This window comes from Pteropus medius, unplaced genomic scaffold (genome assembly GCF_902729225.1).
Source record: "Pteropus medius unplaced genomic scaffold, Ma_sr-lr_union100, whole genome shotgun sequence".
NCBI lineage: Eukaryota > Metazoa > Chordata > Mammalia > Chiroptera > Pteropodidae > Pteropus > Pteropus medius.
This window is the reverse complement of record NW_024349801.1, coordinates 23,475,147-23,494,570: the sequence shown is the minus strand read 5'-3', so window position 1 is coordinate 23,494,570 and position 19,424 is coordinate 23,475,147. Positions and strand designations below refer to the sequence as shown.

General features: G+C 37.9%; 1 non-coding gene across 1 annotated transcript; it reads left to right on the top strand.

Moving 5' to 3' along the window:
* The first annotated feature begins 1,474 nt into the window (after positions 1-1,474).
* On the top strand, positions 1,475-1,593 carry LOC120623128 (5S ribosomal RNA). Its single transcript, XR_005658689.1, has one exon. It is a non-coding gene; the product is annotated as a 5S ribosomal RNA (ribosomal RNA).
* Positions 1,594-19,424: the final 17,831 nt, after the last annotated feature.

Sequence of the window (19,424 nt, the reverse complement as noted above, 5' to 3'; positions counted from 1 at the left end):
TCAAAATTGATCTGTAACACTATTGAGCTGTTGCACAGCTATGCTGTATAACGGTTGAGCTATTTGCACTGAAAACAAGTTTCCTCACATTGGGGATCTCTGTTGGCATTGAATTTGTGCCAATAACCATAGTTTGATGGCTCCCAAAAAGATTCTTCCTTAAATTTAAAAACCTCTTCCCCTAAGATATGAATCATTGTGTTGGGGCATGGTACTTCCAAATGCCCAAACAAATAGAAGAAGGGGATTAGAGAAGATATTAGAGTAAGAGAGGGTTTAACTATGGTTCAGGCAGTTCCTCACTTCATTCTAGCCAGAGGAAAGGAATTAGATTCTCTTTTATCCCTTGTCTTCTCTGAACAATCAACGAAATTTCCAGAGAATTCTCTTCCTCAAAGTAGTTTCAAAGACAATGTGGGGTAGGGATGAGGGAAGCAATAGAGGTAGATTTTCTAGAGAAATAGCTTTAATTTGTTTTCTCAAAAAGTATGTGGAGTTTCAGGAAACTAAGGTAATAGTATAAACTATCCAGGTGAATTTAGATGTCATAATGTAAGTGCATTTCCAACTAACATAAAGAGCCAGTACATACATAATTCAATAAAATTTAAAATACATCCATTAGATTTTAGATAAATACAAGAATTTTAATACGCTTTCAGACCTTGCTTTTTCTATTTTCTCCTTTTTTTGAAGTTCATTGTATTCTTGAATGTTGATTTTCTTTTTCTTTTTTAAATTTAGTCCACTATTGTATACAAAGCAGTCTTTCTACCTTAAGGCTAAGAGTGTTCTAGATGAACTAATCAATCAATTTTTGCCCATTAAGAGAGAGCACTAAAATAAAAAGAATTCTAACCTTTCGATGGATTTGTTTGCTATTTGCTAAATACTATTTTTCCCTCGATGGCAAAACACCAAGAGGAGAAGCAGTCTTACACCTTGATGGAGGAAAAGCTGCCAGCTCCCAGGAAATTATGTAACATTGGGGAAAATTTTTTCAAGTCCCTGAGTATTAGTTGACCAAAGCATCACTTGGTGGTAGTAGCGGTATTTTTAATTAAGTATTTGTAGCCCAAGTTGGAGGATGCACATATTTAAATTGGTAAATAAATGCTTCTGCAAAGCAAACTGGGAGTAAGACACAGTGCTGCACTTAACTGAACACCTCAGGGCCATAGCTTTTACATAGTGCTGTTCAAAGTACTTTCTTTCAATTTTCAGACTCTCAGGCTCACGGAATTGATGGAGTAACTGATTTATTTTGTAGGATGTATAGTTTCCAACTTGTTATTTCCAGGTTTTGGGTGTTATATGATCAAACCTGTTAGTAATGTGTGCTCTTCCAGTCCAACTGTTAAATTAGAGCAGTTCATGAAGATAAATGAAATACAATCTTGTATTTCATGAGACAGGGTGTTTCAACGCAAGGAAAAATTTTTTTCATCTGTGGAGATTTAAAAAAAAAAAAGACATCTACGGCCATGCCATCCTGAACAAGCCCGATCCCATCCGATCTCGGAAGCTAAGCAGGGTTGGGCCTGGTTAGTACTTGGATGGGAGACCACCTAGGAAGACCAGGTGCTGTAGGTGTAAAAAATAAAAAAATAAGGGATTGTAAACTGTGACAAGATCTTTACAATCTGTGAGATCAACCAAGGGTTGCCTTGCCTAAAATAAACAAATAAATAAATAAAAATTAAAAATTAAAAAAAAATTTAAAAAGACAACTGAGATCTTCAACTTGTTGAAAATTAAAAAAACAAAAAAACAAAAAACTGTTTCACAACTACAATGTCTAGCCTGCCACAGTTGTTTACTCAGATGTATTGGTGGATGCTTTTCCTCATCTGAACATATTCCTAAGTTAATAGTGTAATTAATAGGTGTATTTGATTCAGTTTAGAATTCAACTTGGCCTAAACCATTCTATTACTTCAAGAAGAGATACATTAAATTAGAAAATGATGATTATGGTGGTAAAGGTCAGAAGTAATAGAAAATTAATCCATTTCTATTTTCTTTTTTTAGATTTTTGACCACAAAATACCTTCTCCAAGGTAAGCTACATTATACTATTCTCTAATTTGTCGGAATAATACAGCATAATTTTACTGGCTTTGGTAAATGCTGTAGGATGTCTCAATGTCATGAGTGTGCCATTCGAATGGTGCCTAGAATTAGTGTTTTTTTTTTGGCAGTGTTAGTGATGAGGGCACCCTATGAATATGGCTTGGTGGCTTGGCTAAGTACTAGACTGGACCAAAGAGAGAGGAAGAGATTGAGACTTTCTTTTTCTTGCTTGATTAGCCTTTTTATGAGATAGCAGACTTTTCATCTCTGATGTTCAGAGACAGGAGGTTTCTTTGCGAGCAGCAATGAGCTTGCACTTCTACCAAAGTCTACATTAAAAAGCAGAGCCCCCTCAGCATGGCCCCAGCCCTTGAGCTCTGGCGAGGCCTTCCTGTCCAGGTGTAGTGGACAGCATTAGCCAAGTTGTTTAACTTCCCAGGAGTATCTGTCAGAACTAGCAATTGAGGATGCATTAATCTCATTAAAGTACACAATAGGAACCCTTTTTTATGTCATTAGAAAATCAGGATGCATTTGATGTGCACCATCTGGTTTGTGAAGACAGGAATACATTTTTCAAAAGGGCACATTTCCAAGTTCTATGTTTCATATGCTTGAGAAGGAAAAACCCATAAGCAGCTCTATTTTTAATGAGAGGAATGCTAAAGCTAATAAGATTGGGGTGGATTTCAGTATGTGCCATTTCTCCCAAATTACATGTGTTTGCAGTACATTTAGCTGACTTGTCCTCTTTAGAGGCTGAGCTTCCAATGGAAAAAATGTAAAGTTCTCTATGTATTAATTGGAAAATAGAAAGAGTCATCATTGTAGTAAAGCAGCTGGCTCCTTAGGTATTAATTATGGCTTCATCTATCATAAAGATTAGTATTTTTAAATTATCTTCTGTTATTTATTATGTTACTTTTAGAAATCGTAAATTTTCAAACCATAGGAAAAAATCAAGTAAAACTTTATCATGTATTGTATGCTTTGTAAAAATGTGTTTTAGACACAATCACTGTTTATAAACAATAAGCAGTAACTAAATAGTGAGAAAATACAGATTTACTATTGGTAGTCCATGTTAAGTCCTTAAGATATGTTTAATTTAAATAACAATATAGCTCTGGAATGTAACCATCTCACTATACAGTATAGCTCTGTACAACAGGGGTCCCCAACGCCCAGGCCACTGACAGGTACAGGTTCTGGCCTGTTAGGAAGCTGGCCACACAGCAAGAGGTAAGAGGCAGGCCATAGAGATAGAGCAAAGTTTCATCTGTAATTGTAGCCACTCCCCAGCACTAGCATCACCGCCTCGGCTACACCTCAGATCATCAGGCATTAGATTCTCTTAGGCGCACCGGTCCCTGGTACCAAAAAGTTTAGGGACCGCTGCTATATAGGAATGTCTTTGGAGTGGCTGCTTTAGAGGAATAATTCTTGCAGCTTCCTACATAATTTTTAAAATCTTACACAGTAACAGACATGATTTGTGAGGCAATACGATGCTGTCCATAACCTTTCAGTAATTAGAGGCATCTTCTATATGTATTCCGCAAGTCCGGCTCAGGCTGATGAAGGAAACATAATTACATTACAGGCAATCTCATCTAAGGTAATTACAATTGTTGCCATCAATCTAATTAAAGAGGATAACCAGCTCTACTGAGTTAGAGCCACAAAGCTTTCCAACTAAGTCCAGGCTTTGGGATAACAATGTGATTGAATATTTTGAGAATTTTCATTTTCCAAAATATTGTTGCTTATAAAAATAGATGACAATGTTGGTGGGTAGAAGGGATAGATTGAATATTGGTAGAGGGTTTTTTGTTTTTGTTTTCATTTTTCTTTTAGTGATAAATTTCTTATTTCTAAGCACAGAAGTCAGTGTACAGTCTCAACACCAAAGCTTCAGGCTACACAGGATCTGTATGGAAAGGTTAACATAGCATCACAGCATCATAATGATCCTCTGTACTCATCTGGCATCTCGTCCTGAATCAGCCCGCCATCACATTATTGCTTCAGAGCACTTTTATCTTGTCCTTAAAGATATAATACACCATTTCCTGTCTTTGGACTCTATGGAGGAAGTTGACTTGAGCTACACCTCCCCTGAAGCTCTCGTACTGGTTTATGTGGGGTCAGTGTGGGTGGCAATATGGAATATCTCTAAGAATTAAAAAGGTTCACCTCTGCCTATATGGTCCAGATCAGAATAGAAGCCTTGGACCCAGAGAACAAGAAATGAGAATGATGTCACTGTGACTAAGATTTAGAAAAGGCCCAAGAGACATTATAGATGCCTTCATTGGGTGATGTACTATGTGAACATACTGGTGTTTCTTTTATGGTTATTCATGTATGAAAATATATAGTAGATAAACTTCTTAGTCAGGAGGTGGGAGGGGAACTTTTGCTATCTAATAGCAATGGCTCCCTTAGTCACTGCTCAGCATTCCTTCCGTATTCCACACCCTAGGTTCTCTATTCTATTTCCGGACCTTCCGCCCATTTGGATCATTTCCTTCCTACATATTTTCACGCTCTCCCACAGCCACTCACACTCCTTGCTGCATGTTGTCTTTGTTCATGTAGATACTTCCAGCCCTGCTTTAGAATTTACCTCTTTAGAGCAATTCACCACAAAAGTGGGGGAAGGGCAGAGAAAGGACAAGGTAGGAGAGCTGGGCTCAGTTTTATATTCCGCTGTTAACCAGTTCTGTGATACTGAACAAGTCCATAAAGCTAGCTGAGTCCCAGTTTGCTGGTCTGTAAAAGGAAGTTGTTAACATCTGTCCTGCCGGTCTTATTTTAACAAGTATTTGAAATGAAATTATACATGTGGAAAAGGCCCTTTATAAAAGATAAAGTTTGTACAAATGTGAGGGATTGTATATACAGATATTCATTATTATTAAGCTCATTCCACTCTGATCATCTCCTTCTGTCAAGTCCCCCAACCCTTGCAGTTTAAATGGTCCTTCTTAAAAAGCTCTACTTTTATTCCTTGGGTTAATGTTTCTGCACCTTCTATTTCCTTTTGAGTGTTTAAGAAACCTGAAGGCTGGGATCATGTTGCTTACTTTTTTCTTGTTTTATCTTAACATTTAATTTGTTCCCCAACTCCCTGTGATAAGATGATTTGTTGAAGAATTGTGTACAGTTTGTTCTTTCTTTAGTTTTTCTCCAACCATTGTACGCATATGGCCCAGCTAGGGCCTGAGGAAAACATGCTTCAGTATTGAACAATAAACATATAAAGGGCCAGGATCGAAACTGTAGGCCAGTGGGGTCCAGGTCCTCAAAAGTTTTGCTAGTTTACATTTTAACAAAGGTTCTGTACTTTTTGCAGTCAAGATAATATTATTATAGATTGGCTCATTTGTATGCCAGATGAAAGTGGACTTGAATTCTCTGCCATTTTCTTAAATGGACATCTTGCTAATTTATTTACTTAGATGATTTAAAAGATGTAAAAGTCTTTAATCTGTAGATTTATTGGTTCACAAACTTCTCTCCCTTACGTTTTATTGCTAGAAATGATCTTTCCTAGCTTAATCTCAATAACTTGTTAATGATCAAGAACTGAAATAGTTAACATATACTAAGTTTGGTTTTATTTGTAAAGGAATTTTCATCTAGAATTCGACAATAGAATATAAACTCTTTCCTTACTTTGGACAAAGAGAAATATTCGATTTACTAGCTTTCCATTAAAAATGGCAAAATTACCAAATTATCAGGAAAGGAGGAGGCTACTTTTTGGGTTTTCTCCTTTGTTCTCTTCATAATTTATTTTCTCATAATTAAGTAATGGTGTGTCAAGAATTTGTAAGCATCAAATAACTTCCTGTGTTTAGGTATGAACATATATATTATTATTTACAAATGCATATTGTTTACAATCATAGATGTATAACTCTTATATAAGATTTTCTCTAGATTCACATTTAACAAAATATCTCAATCTCCTATCAAAAATCAATATTTCAGTTGTTTCTGACACAGCTAAATGAAAATCTGTATATTGACTCTTTTTCTCCTTGAATTCTATTATAATCCCTAATAATTTCCTAAAGGAAAAACTATACATTGTTTGAAAATAATCATAAATGCATTTACTCTTAGGGTTATTATGGTGCACTGCTATTAGCCTGTATTCATATATATATGTGTGTGTGTGTGTGTGTGTGTGTATATACACATATGTATATATGTGTATATATGTGTGTGTGTGTGTGTGTGTGTATACACACACACACACACACATATATATATACACATATATACATATATATATTATTCCGGTTATTCTGTATTCATATATTTTATCCTAGTTAAAGACTTGATGTATTCTTCCAATAGTCATTAAACTCACATAAACACTAAATGTAATAATTTAAAATTGTATTGTGAATTTTCACTGCCATCATACTTCAGATGTTTGAGTGACAACACTAGTTCTGCTGATTGGGATTGTGTAGCAAAGAGAAGAATGAAGTAGCCATAAGATTACTGACTTTGCCTTGTGCACCTGTATTATGTGCACAGTCCATTGCCTAAAGTTTAATAAATAAAATTTTAAATAAAATAAAAAAGATCTAGAGGGAGGGTGAGAATATGCACACTACTCCAGCAGGAAAAGCCATGTTATAATCTGTATTTTGTGCGGTATTCACTAATTATAACATCATCTTTCTGTGCATACAGAGCTTGATATACAAATGTTTTCAGTTTAAAAACAGAAAACAGGAGCCCTTTTTGGAGGCCATTTTATCAATCTCTTCCTGTTTAGGTATGCGATAGCTCAGCTGTTTCTCAATTGAGGAACAATTCCCTTAAACATTTGAAGGCATATATGCAAGTCTTAATTGACCCCGAAGGAGGTCTTTGAAGTTCAGTGCTTCTAAAACTGACTTAAAATTTAAGTCTTTCTGCTCTAAAATGGCTTAGATAAATCATGGGACTTAACTATATCTGAACACCTGTAACCCAGTTAACCTGGCTCTGTCACCTACCTGCTCTTTCAGGACTCTGTCAATTTCCCCTCCCCAACTCTTGGGAGTTTCCAGGTGATGTGTCACGTGTGCTCAGGAACAACTTTCACAGCACATGTATTTACTTGAGGCTCCACCAGGGATGATATACCCACGCCCGCTGCCTCCTGCGGCCCCTACAGCTTTGATGGCCGCACTGCTCTTGGCAGTATTCACCAAGCGCTGTACATATGATCCATTCTGCCTAATGGCCTCGTCTTTTTTGATACCCTCTCTGGCCTGGTCATTATCTCTTGGTGGTTGCTTTGAAAATATACAGACTGTCCAGTAGCCTCCAATTGAGTAAGGAGGATGAATTTCTTCTAAGATTAAAGAGGGGTCCAAAAGAAGTATTGCTTGAATCCCAGCAAGTTAGATAGTTTAGGTTCTGTCAAATTTTGCTGCTAGCTCTCTCTTCCCCAAGCACCTGATAACATTTCCAGGATACTGGGTCAGAGACTGATTTTAGTCATAGACTCCATGTCCTCCCCAATGCTTAAGAATTTTACATAAGCAAGAGCCTCTCAACTGAGTCTCTCCCCCATTGGGATGGGTTCTTCCCAGGAAAATACTTAGTATCATTGCTCGCCCGCCAGCATGCTCCTGCTAGACTTCTAATGAACTACCGTATCAATTCAACATGCATTCTAACAGTGGATTCACCTTTAAACACATCCCCCACCCCCAAGACAAAGGTGGGTTTCACATGAATAAACTTTTCTTATGTCTCTACTACCCATGTGATAAAAACTTGCAGACATGTCTGAACCTTAGCAGTGAAGAGTAACAGGCCAAGGCTCACAATGTACCTTTATAGTTTCTCACTCTTTTGAAAAAGTACTTTCCATAATCTGCTTCCTTACTAGATGTATTTTCTTACTTATTCATAGTATAATAATTTCTTGGTACCATTTTTCTTTCAAACTCTTAACAGCAATACTCTGTGCTGAAATATTGAAAGAAAAATTTCTTAACACTTCCTTATTGTTCTACTGCTGAAGAATATAGTTAATAAACTATAAAAATACCCAGTCTGGTTATTTCCAATGTAGAGTGCAGAGCAAAAGAGAACAGGACAGAGAAAGGAAACATATTCATAGAGCTCACTTCAAAGTAGATTAAGTTATTTAAGGAATGACTTTATGTTGTAGGGTAGTTAAAAAGATTTTAAAACAGCTAGACATGTTCAGAACATATGTCTTTATATGGCAAATGGCACACAGATGACTGAGGTTCCATCGTCACTCCTAATGTGTGCAATGCTTGGGTGAAAGCATATGAAACCACATCATAATGGAAGCAATAGCAACGCCACGTGTGTCAAGATAGCACATAATCGATTAGCTTACCAACCCCAACCATCCTACACACACACACACACACACACACACACACACACACACACATATACAGGAGTCTAGGACTTTGCTTCAGAATTTAAAAGACATCACATTGCACTTCTCTACATTTCATCTGTAAGATGTCTTTACTTTTTTATATCCTAAATACCTAACAATAAAGAAATGATTTGACAATGACAATCATATATATTACATGAGAAAAATCATGTGTTCAAACATCTTTCAATAAATTTTTAATGATGTGGGAAGATACGCAAGCTTAAACATTAAGTGGGAAAACAGATTACAAAACTTTATATGCAATATGATAAATGTCTATGAGTGTGTGTGTTTATATGTATAAAATACGCAACATCCTTATCACTAGGCTGATATAATTACAAGGAACTTTTAAATATATTTTTCTTTAGGGTCTATAATGAGTATATAAGATAAAGAAAAATGATACATTATATAGGAAAGTAAATCTTAGAACCGTGTTTAAAGATCATTTGGACATGTAGGATTATTGCAAATGTCAGTTTTTGAGCTCTAGAAAAAGCATTAACTAGTTTCTGCAGAAGGAAAGCTCATTCCATAAGAGCCAATAAGTTGAGAAATCAATAATCAAAAAGTTTTTAGAAGAGGCTATAGTTTTGATTAAGGTGAGGTAGAGTAGGGCAGAAGGGAAATACATGTAAGGGCTACTTAATATTGGCATTAAGAATAGGGGGCAGGAAAAAAAAGATGTAGGAAAAAAATGGAGTGTATGGGAACAGAGGAAATAAGTGTGAACATGTAGGAGGTATGGGAGTCTCTGCCCTTGGCATGGTCCTGGGTTTAGGCAATCATGTCTATGGATGTGGAATTAGATAGCTGAGAGCTGAAGCTGATTGCTAGGCATTAGAATGCAATGTTTGAATTTATAATAGACTCCTTTAAAGAATTGAAAGTGAATTGAATTATGGTGACCAAACCTCAAGGCTCATGGTGACTAAGACAGAATTTTCTACTGAGAAAATAAACATTTTTTAGAATATAAAATACATATACAGTGCAATCATCAGTCTCTTGCTTACCTAAACAGAAGAAATTCAATGTATTTTTTCCTTTGGGGCAAAGTTAACAATAAAATTTTGCATTGAAGAGTAATGCCCTTAATAATTGGTGTAGTACGAAAAGCTCTTGTTGAAAATGATTCCGGAAGGGCTAAGCTTGTGGACACCTTATGTTCCTTTTCATGGATGCTATTTCTTTTCTCTAATTTCCAGGCTCTCTACTATCATTTCTCACTGTCTCCAGCAGCCCCTAAGTCCTTCACATTCGCCCCTTGTATTGTGCTTGGATTTGAAAACTGTTGGTTACCATGTGTCAGAGAGCAGGGTCCCAAGGAGCTTTCGTGTGGGTCAAGGGCACTCAGACTTTTATAAAGATTGTTTTGACAATGTGAAGTTCTTTCTTTCCTTCTTTTTTTATTTTTATTTATTTATTTATTTTTACTTTTTCAACTATTTCTCTGGACAGTTGAGATTAACAAATAAGTACCTACTTGTAAGTGAAGTGATATCAAACAATTGTTCTCTTGGCAACTTGCTACAAACCTGAAACTTGTTCAGTTTTTTTTTCTAGATCTTGAAGTTATAAAATGTAAAACATTTTATACAATGTAAAACATTTTAGAAATGATGTAAACATGTTTATGAGAAACATAGGTAATGTTGTTTCATAGCAGTGAGTATACAATGTAAAACATTTTAGAGATGATGTAAACATGTTTATGAGAAACATAGGTAATGTTTCATGGCAGTGGGTTTTAAGCTATGTGGAGCCAAGACTCCAGATTATTTATTTTTCCATTATTTTTTCTAAAATCCAAGGAACTTTAAAAACATACATCTACATAACATAGCTAAATAACTGGCTATAAGCACAGCACTGAAAAATACCTACCCCTTGCTCCCCTCCCCAGACACACATTTGTAAAATAATCAGATTTCATCTCAACTCATTCTGTTTTACCCCTTCAATTGTTTGGAGTGGAGTAGTCTTTAAAAATAATTTATTCACTTATTAGGAAATAGTTTACATTTTTCCTTTATTTCTAGCCTAATACTATTGTAATTGATGTGCCATTCATTCATTATCAGGTATTTATTGAGCTCCTCTATATGTCAGGTACCCTTCCAGATGTTAGGGATATAGAAGTTAACGAGACAGATAAGGTCTCCTCTCAGGAGCGGTTCTATTGGAGCAAGATGGTAAAAAAAAAAAAAAAATACATTCATAATACAAAAATATTAGGTAGCACTCAGTTTGGGGTAAGATACAAAGATGAGTAAAACTTGGCCTTTGCCATCATGGTGCTTATAGGATAAATTGTAAATAAAGAAGATGTTTGTAAATGCAATATATCTGGACCATTAAGAGTCTCCCCCAAACTTCATTTAAAATGAATGTTATAACTTGGGGGAATATTTGAATTTAGTATAACTTAGTACATTTAGTATTATATGGCAGTTAAGCTTTTTTATATCCAATTTTAATCCCTAAAAATGTCAGCTAGTTCATGAGTGGATGCCTGAAAGGCCCCTTTACAGAAATCTAAACAAAATGAGACAAAACAAAAAACAAAGATTGAATCCAGAAGTTGGGCAGTGGGGACATACACAAAGAACTCCGCCTCCTAACACGGTTGCAAATATGTCCCCAAGCACTTCCCTGGCAGCTTTCTGGTTGATCAAGACGTGGAGCATCTTTGTTTGCAAGCACCTCCTGCTGCAGTTATGAGTTTTCACTTCCCTCCAGTCATGTAGGCCATACATAACCATTTAGATGGTTCAAATGGGTCAGTGGTGGTACAGTTTATCAGTTTGTCATACCGAGTGCCAAACCTCTCCCTTAAGTTGACAATCCTGATTTAATTCTTTACAGTTCAAATCTATTGAGCCTCTGGAATTCCTCTGAGAGAGCAGAGCTCCCTGTCTAAAGTTACTTGGATCCTGAATGAGCCAGAAGACCTAAGCAGTCCACCGTTAAGCCCCTCTTCCCAGCTCCACTGTCTTACAAGACTTCTGTCTTCAAAGTTCTCCTGGTCTTGCTAAGTTTCTTTGTGCCTGAATCAACTCCCCAGCACGGTGTGAGCTCTGTGACAGTTCTCACCGTACAATTTGTGGGGGTCCAGGATCTGACACAGTGCAGGACATACAGTAATTGAAATACAAGGCTTAAGAGAAAGAACACCCTGTATTTGAATTTAGATTCAAAGCCATTTAGGTTGTGTTACCTTAACAATTTACATAATCCCTGGAGCCTCGCTCTTCTCATATGTAAAATGGGATTAATAACGGTACTTATTTTATAGTCGATCTAATAATGAAATGTGATAACATTGCCATTGTCTGCCAGTATTTGGCCATGGTTTATATTAATATTTGCTCATTATACTCAAAAGATCCTTTTTTTAAGGCCATGTCAACCACAACCTATTAAAAAATAAACCTAAAATGACTGGAATTCAGGGTGAATCCGAGGAGCAGTCTAGGAAAGTTTCCTTCAACCCAGTACATACCAGCTTTCATGATACTAACATATGCCAGCTTCTTCGTAGTTATTTTCTCTTTTTGTAAGTATAAAAATTAAGACTTCATTTATGTATACACAAACTTGAATGTTTTTAAAAAGCGTCTGCTCATGTGTTTATTTTGCAAAAAATGAGAAAGCATTAGTTTTTTTTTTTCTTTTTCACCTATTGCAAAAAATATCTTTATCAAAAAGAATAAATAAAGAAGACCCAAGGGGCATGAATTCTATTGTATTCGAATAGTTGGTTTCAGGATCTTTTATTATCACATCAATCCAAATGATGATAATAAAAGGAAAAGGAAGTATGCCGCACATAAGAGAGAAATTCTGCTTTATTTAACACTCATGCAAGGCCTGTACAGGAATTTTCTCTTTGTGAAAGCATTTGCATTAATAAAACAAAAATACGAAAACCACTTCAGATGGATTGTTAAAAATCTGAAATGGACATGAGCTTTGAATTTTAAATCAAAACATGCAATAGCCCATAACCGAAAAGAGCGGGTTTTTTTCTGGATGTCTGATAAACTAATACATGTTAAGGCCCAATGCAGATATTCATATATCACGTCCTCTCCTGAGGCCTTCCTATGAATCAGCTATATCCATTTTGGGGCATCTTTAGTCTTCTGTGCATATGTCATGTTCGAATTAGTCATTTAATGATCTCTCACCCTCTTTCAAAATGTGATCTTCTTAAGTACCTAGACCTTCACTTTAAAAATCTGTATTTCCAGTGTCCTAATTGGCTGTAACACAATGTAGGTGCATAAAAGACAAAAAAAAAAAAGTGTGTGGATTTTTGACTGTGTGTCGTTGCTCACCAAAGAGCTGAACCTGAAGACAAAACTATAGATGAGCCTGGACAAGGTATTGTTCAATTGTGTAGATATTTATTAGAGGTTTGGGTTAGACAGGGTTTAGATGTGTGATTTCTGTGTTCTGGAACTCCTGGTATCCAAGATGGTAAAGCAGATGCTGAAAATAAAAGACTATACACCCAGTGTCAACTGTACACTGTTCTTCCTTAACTCCCTCTTGCTTCCCTTATGGAATTCAAACTCCAGCCTTCCCATTTTAACAGTTCTATGACTTTTAGATGGCACTGCCCATATGTTGAGAGGTATTTTAGACTCCTTCAGCTTAACTCAACTACTAAGAAACAGCTGTTTTTGGCATACATGTGTTTTTTTACACCTGAATTTCCAGTCATATATTATTAGCCCAGGGCCAAGACTTGCCGCAGCAAATTTAGCTCCCAGGTGTGAATCTTAACGGGCTGAGCCTTCTATGAGCTTAACAGTGAGTCTCACCTACCAAAGTCATGGCTCCACCTTGATCTCATTGTTAGTTGAGCTCAGGATCTCTCTCAGGAGCTAGAGCCTGTTACTGCTTCTCCAGAGTCTCCTTTAGGGTTACTGAGAGTCTATGACAGAGGATAAATTCATCATCTTTCAGACTCCACTCTGTTGCTTAAAGGCTTCTGGGAAACTAGCTGAGAAAATTCCAGTTAATAGTTGGTAATGGGGACAATGAAAACTAAAGGGTCTAAGAAGACCAGGAAAAATAGTTGCCTATGGGACAGAGTTTTGCCATGTATTGTGTGATGAAATTCACCCTCTTTGTTTTCTCTTTAGGAGGGGTCAGTAAAAATTTATATTATTTTTCAGAGCTGCTGTAGACAAGTTTTTATGTGTTTTGAATATGACATGGTAACAGAAGTAAACTTTAAAGAAAAAAGAAAATGGCCAGGCTTACATGTCTGTTCGTTTGTTTGTTCTGTATTTTTTCCACTTTGTAACATAAAGAAATATTGTAGAACATTTTCTTTCTTTGAGAAGGGTATAGTGCAGTGCCTAAATGTATCCTGCAAAGTTAAATTACTTAGTTTAGATCTAAGATCTGTTGACCTAGGATAAATTACCTTGGGCAAGACTCAGTTTTTCACCTGTAAAATCGGATGGTATCTAACTCTTTGGGCTGAACTAGGGATGAACTGAATTAATCTATGTAAGCCCTTAGAACAGTGCCTGGCACAGAGTATGGATTAGATGCTGTGCAACTATTAGGTACTCTTAACATTTCCCTCTCATTTAAGTCTATTTCCTCCAGTTGAGATTTCACTAGACATCCATTTGGTATGGTCGTGATAAGATGTCTTTTCTAATTCCTGTCCGTTCTTACTTAATTGAGTTGATTCTCAAGGTTAATGCATCTTCATTGATTTATCCCTGTGAAGGCGGAAGACAATTCAGAGAATATTCCAACTGAGTGAAACAATTTCAGCCCCAATCTAGCTTGCTGTGTAACATAACCTCTCTGGGCTTCAATGCCCTATATGTCTGTAAGATGGGAATACTACTATTAGTCCCCTTTCAGTGCTTGACTTGCTAGCAAAAAAAGGAACATAGCAATTCGTAAGTGTAACGTGTCAATAGGTACTTAGTAATTGAAATAAGACTGCTCTGAAAGACAAGTCAATTTGTTCGAAAAGTGATCCAACCCAAGTTAAGGTGCTCAGATCCTGACCTAGGAAAGCAGACCTCTGACTGAATCTCTAAAAGGATTGCCCCGGAAGCAGTGGAGGCTAGATGAGCAAACCAATTGGCTGGTGCTATGGTAACACTTTCAGAAGAGACTTGCCTGTGGCTATGTCTACACAAGCCTCTGAAAAATAAAACATTCGATCAATGAGTTGCATTGTCCACTTGATTCTTCAGCTGATCAATGTGGCTGATCTCATCACTGAATTAATTGGGTCTCTTTTCTGTGATGTAGCTATAGGGATTTGGGGTGCTTTTCCTATTTCAGAAACAGTAGAGTTAATCTCCAATCTGTATTTAACTTCATGTTTGACCTTCACCACCTTTCTGTGTTGGAAAGGGTAGAAAGAATAAGATAACTTATTGAGAATAATCTCAAAAATAGGTGTATAGTGCAGCCGGAGTGGAATGACTGTGAAACAGAATAACTTCCCGGGTAACATTGAACAAATTTGCTGAACATAAATATCAGTTTCTTTATCTAAAAAATAAAGCTAATAATAACTTTTTTTTAGTGTTGATTTGAAAACTGAAAAAGATGATGTGTATGAGCATGCCATATAAGTATTATAGTCTGATATAATAGAAATAACTCTCTGTCCTTCTGCGTCACTTCCTGGATGGAGATAAAAGTGGCATTTCTGGAGTTGGACCTAGGGGACAGGAGAGCCGATGCCCTTTTGAATAAAGGCGGATCAAAGGGGAATTCAGTGGATAGCTACACCTTCAGGACTCAGCCACAGGCGGTTCTGCAGGCCAGGTGGTTTCCAAGGCACTAAAACTCTGGCAGAAACAGCCAAACCACTAAAGGAAGACTTATGTTAGTCACCATTTAGGCTAGACAAGCACTACTTCCCTGTCTCTAGTGCCTTCCCACCTGGTTATCCCCACTTCTCCCCTTTGGAGGGAATTAAGCTACTAACTCAATGAGTTAGTAGAGGAGAGCATCGTATCCATCTTCAAACCTTTAATTAAGGCCATATACCAGAGGGTGGGATTGTTCAAACCTATAGATGACATATGCTTTGGTATGCAGTGGAAAGGATGTGGCATCAGGTGAAAGGTTACGTTTGGTCAGTGGGTTTGCAGGACCAGAGCCCATGTATGAGGACCTCATGTTAACATGTTAAGACCTCATGTTAAGACTCCTCCTGGACTTGGACAAAATAAGTACTAACCAAAACAAGTTCTAACCAAGCTACTTCTATTTAATTTATAGCCGTGTTCCTCAACAGGTGGTTCGTAGACCAGCAGTACCAGTGTGACCTGGGAACTTGTTAGAAACGTAGAATTCAGGCCCCAGACCCTTATGAATCAGCATTTCTAGGGGTGAGGCCCAGGAATCTGTTTTTAACAAGCTGTCATGGTGATTAAGATGCTTGATAACATCTAAGAAACTCTGGCTTAAAGGATTGCTCTTTAGGCTGAATTTGAGACATGAAAATGCTTTTTAAAATGAAATGATGATGAAAGTAAATGGTTTTTTTGTCTATGTTTATTATAACATTTTTAACTAGGAAAAATATAAGATTAGCAACCCCACGTCATTTTTGTTGGCCTGGGAAATCCAAAGGGCAAGGACATAGATTTCTTCTGAGGACCTTCCAAACTCAGATTTTATTATTGTAATTTATTTTGTCTCCCCACTCATGTTACATTTGCTGATCAATACACGATGTGGAGAACAATATGTCTTAGAAAAGGGGTGACAGTGAAGCTGGGGGGTTAAAATATGGCACCCAGATCTGAACTTAACACTTGAGACATGGTTCTGGCAGGTCATAGCCCCGTGATGCTCTCATCTCCTTTGCCTGGACACTAGCATCCATTAATGCGATCTAAGACTGCACGAACTTCCAAAAGAGCAACCTCACAAGGTTTGTGCCTAGTATGCCCCCACCCTGGGCATGTGCAAGTGGTGTTTTTGAACTCTTTAAATGGATATGTCCTTCTGCAAAGTTTCGAACCATGTTATTTGGACGTGCTGGGAAGGAAAGGTCCCTGCCAGGGGGAAGGTTCCGAGGAGTGTCCAGGCTGGGGAGTTAGAACACTTGCTTCAGCACATTAGCACTCTGCCCACTTTGTTCTCAATATCAAGGCAATGGAGACTCCTTGTAATTTCAGGTCAAAGGAGAAAGAATAATTAATATTTAAAGTTTGAAAATTAAGATGAACATGCAGCCTCTGGTTTCTTATTGATCCAGTCTTGGGTTATTTTTAAAAAGCGACTCAGCCAGCTGTGCTGACACTCAGTGTATTCATCTTTCCTGCTTCATCATGCTGTCAGCGCACCATGATCTAGTGGGTATGAAAGGCAATAAATTAGGGGGTGGTTGTTGTAGTTGAATGATTGTGCTTGCCTTTTTTTTTTTTTCTAAATATCTTCTATTTTGCAAATATTATTTCATTGTGGGCGTGTTTTTTGCCTTGAGATTGGAGGAGTTTCAAAGAATATATCTTACTTAGCTACCCACCTCTCTGATGTGGCAGGGGAAGGTGGGGCAGACCAAATTCTAACCTGACTCCAGGCTGAATAGCTAGTGACCATTCCTGGAAAGAGATACCCAGCCTGATTGTCCTGCTGGCATGCCATCCTGTGTCCCAGCTCTTGACAGCGTGGAATCCCCAATTAGGAAGGACCTAATAGGAGGAGAAGAAGGACACTGGGCAACAAACAGGATCTTATGAAAAAACACCTAGGTGGCACACACAGTGGGCATACAAACACATAAACATTAGTTCATAGTCAATGATGAGAAAATATCCTAGAACAAACCTAGCCTGTTCCAGTCTAAATGGTAGTGTTTTCTCAAATCTCCCCTGGGTGAACACATGTGCATGTGTGCTCTTGCACCCACTACAACAACAGGTGAGAACCCCACCAGTTAAAATCTGCAGTGTTCACGTGCACCATAGATACTTGTCTCTAGCTTTTTGCTGAATAGAACAAAAAGATAGTCAAGTGTCATAAACAACAGTCGTGATGAGAAACAGCAGTGTGAGAATTAGAAGCTCTACATGTCCAAACTCTGCTCCTAGTACAAAATCTTTATTTGGGCTGAATTAGCTAAATACATAAGCCCAGTGAGTCAACAGTAATGACTCATTTCAGATCTTCCTTGACACGGAAGTCTAAACCTGTGCAAAGAGAGCAGCTGTGTTAGAGAGAGCCAGCTTGGGACTGTGGGCAATTTCTGGGAGCCCCAGAGTGTCTGAGTTCACATCCAAAATTTATCTCACTTTTACATGCTGCCCTTCGATGCTCCTGGGCCCTAGAGAACTGAGAAGTGGTTAAGATCTCATTCTACTCTCCCCCAGCCCCACACACCTCTGCACAGAGCATACAATCAGGAAATCCTGATTTGATTTGGCTCCACAGGTTCCCTTTCTTGGGCTCTAAAGACCTTACTTGGCCTCACCTTGCCTCAGTTTCCTCACCTGTCAAATGTATGCACTTCAATGTATTCCACCTTCTTTACAATATTGTTATAAAGAGCTATCAAGGTAGCACATATGAAAGTCCTTTGCAGTATGGAGTCTATGAAAACTAAGAAATTATTAATCTTCAAGCATGACACTTTAACCCCACCCCTAGTTTCCAGAGACTTTGAAATCTAGGAGTCTCTGACTCCTTGATAGATATGGCAATAACTAGGAAGGTTCTGTTAATGAGCTAGAAGTCCCTAGTAGCACCGGCAGGATAAAAACTCACTCCAGAATCATCGGGGTAAATTACTGGTGGTTGAGGTTATAAATGACTTCCTGATCAAAATGTTTCATGGTAGCTTTAAAGCAGTGAGCCTCTCAAATCTGTGCAAGTCAAGCCAGCCATCGAAAATACAGGAGAGATTACTGACTCAGCTACTCTCATTCACAGGGAATCAAAACTTGAGAGTAAGAGTAACCAAAGTTTAACTACTTCATCTCTGAATGGAGCTGACATTCTATTTGCTTTCCAAGAGATTTCCTCTGATGCTGCTTCTGTCCTTAACATAAAAGAAGAGTGTACTAGAGCCAAGAAATTCAGCCTGTCCCAACAAACCAGCACAGAAACCACTAGAGAATCTGCCTAAGTCTAGAGGAGCTGAGTTTGTTTTTAGCGCTTTTAGCCTTTTAATGCCTCTCTCCAGCATTCCATCTTCTTATTCCCAGGAGGGCCTGCAGAAGCAAACCCTGAAACAAGCATGTCAGTGTGAGTTGTTACTAAGGAAGGCTTCCAGGAGAAACAGGAGGGTTGTTACTAAGGAAGGGTTCCAGGAGTGGAGAAGCAAGACAGGAATGGAGAAGCACTGCAAGTGAGTTCAGGCTAAGTCCCAGCCTGAGGCCATGGGGAGTTCTGGAGCATAAATGATACCTTTGGATTTGTTCCATTAAAGGCTGGGAAGCTAGACTTCCCTAGGCCCGCACTGGTCAATTATAAGCCTTTTGGAGGTTTGTGAGTTTTCAGACACTTTTGGCACTCTGCACATGCAGGCCCAGGGCCTTGAATAGACCTCAGGCAGTCCTCAGGAGACAGTTGCAAGTATGGCTCTTAGAAATAAAAGAATATAGAGGCTGGGGAAAGGATGCATGGAAACAGTAGAAAGGATCCAAGAGGATCTGGACAGAGCTTGAAGTCTGCTACCCACTCTAATGCCAACTCTTTGCTCTAAAACTACCTTTCTCTTTCCTCCTCTCTTTTTTCACAGCCCTGTTCAAGTCAAAAAGAAGAGTTATGTCATGTTTCTATCTGCTCGAATGGCTTTAGTAGCTTTGCTTGTAGAGTTTTGTCCAAGCTCTATATCATAGCATTTGAGCCTCTTCCTGACCTGGCTGGGCCGACCTCTCAAGGCTCATCTGTTGCT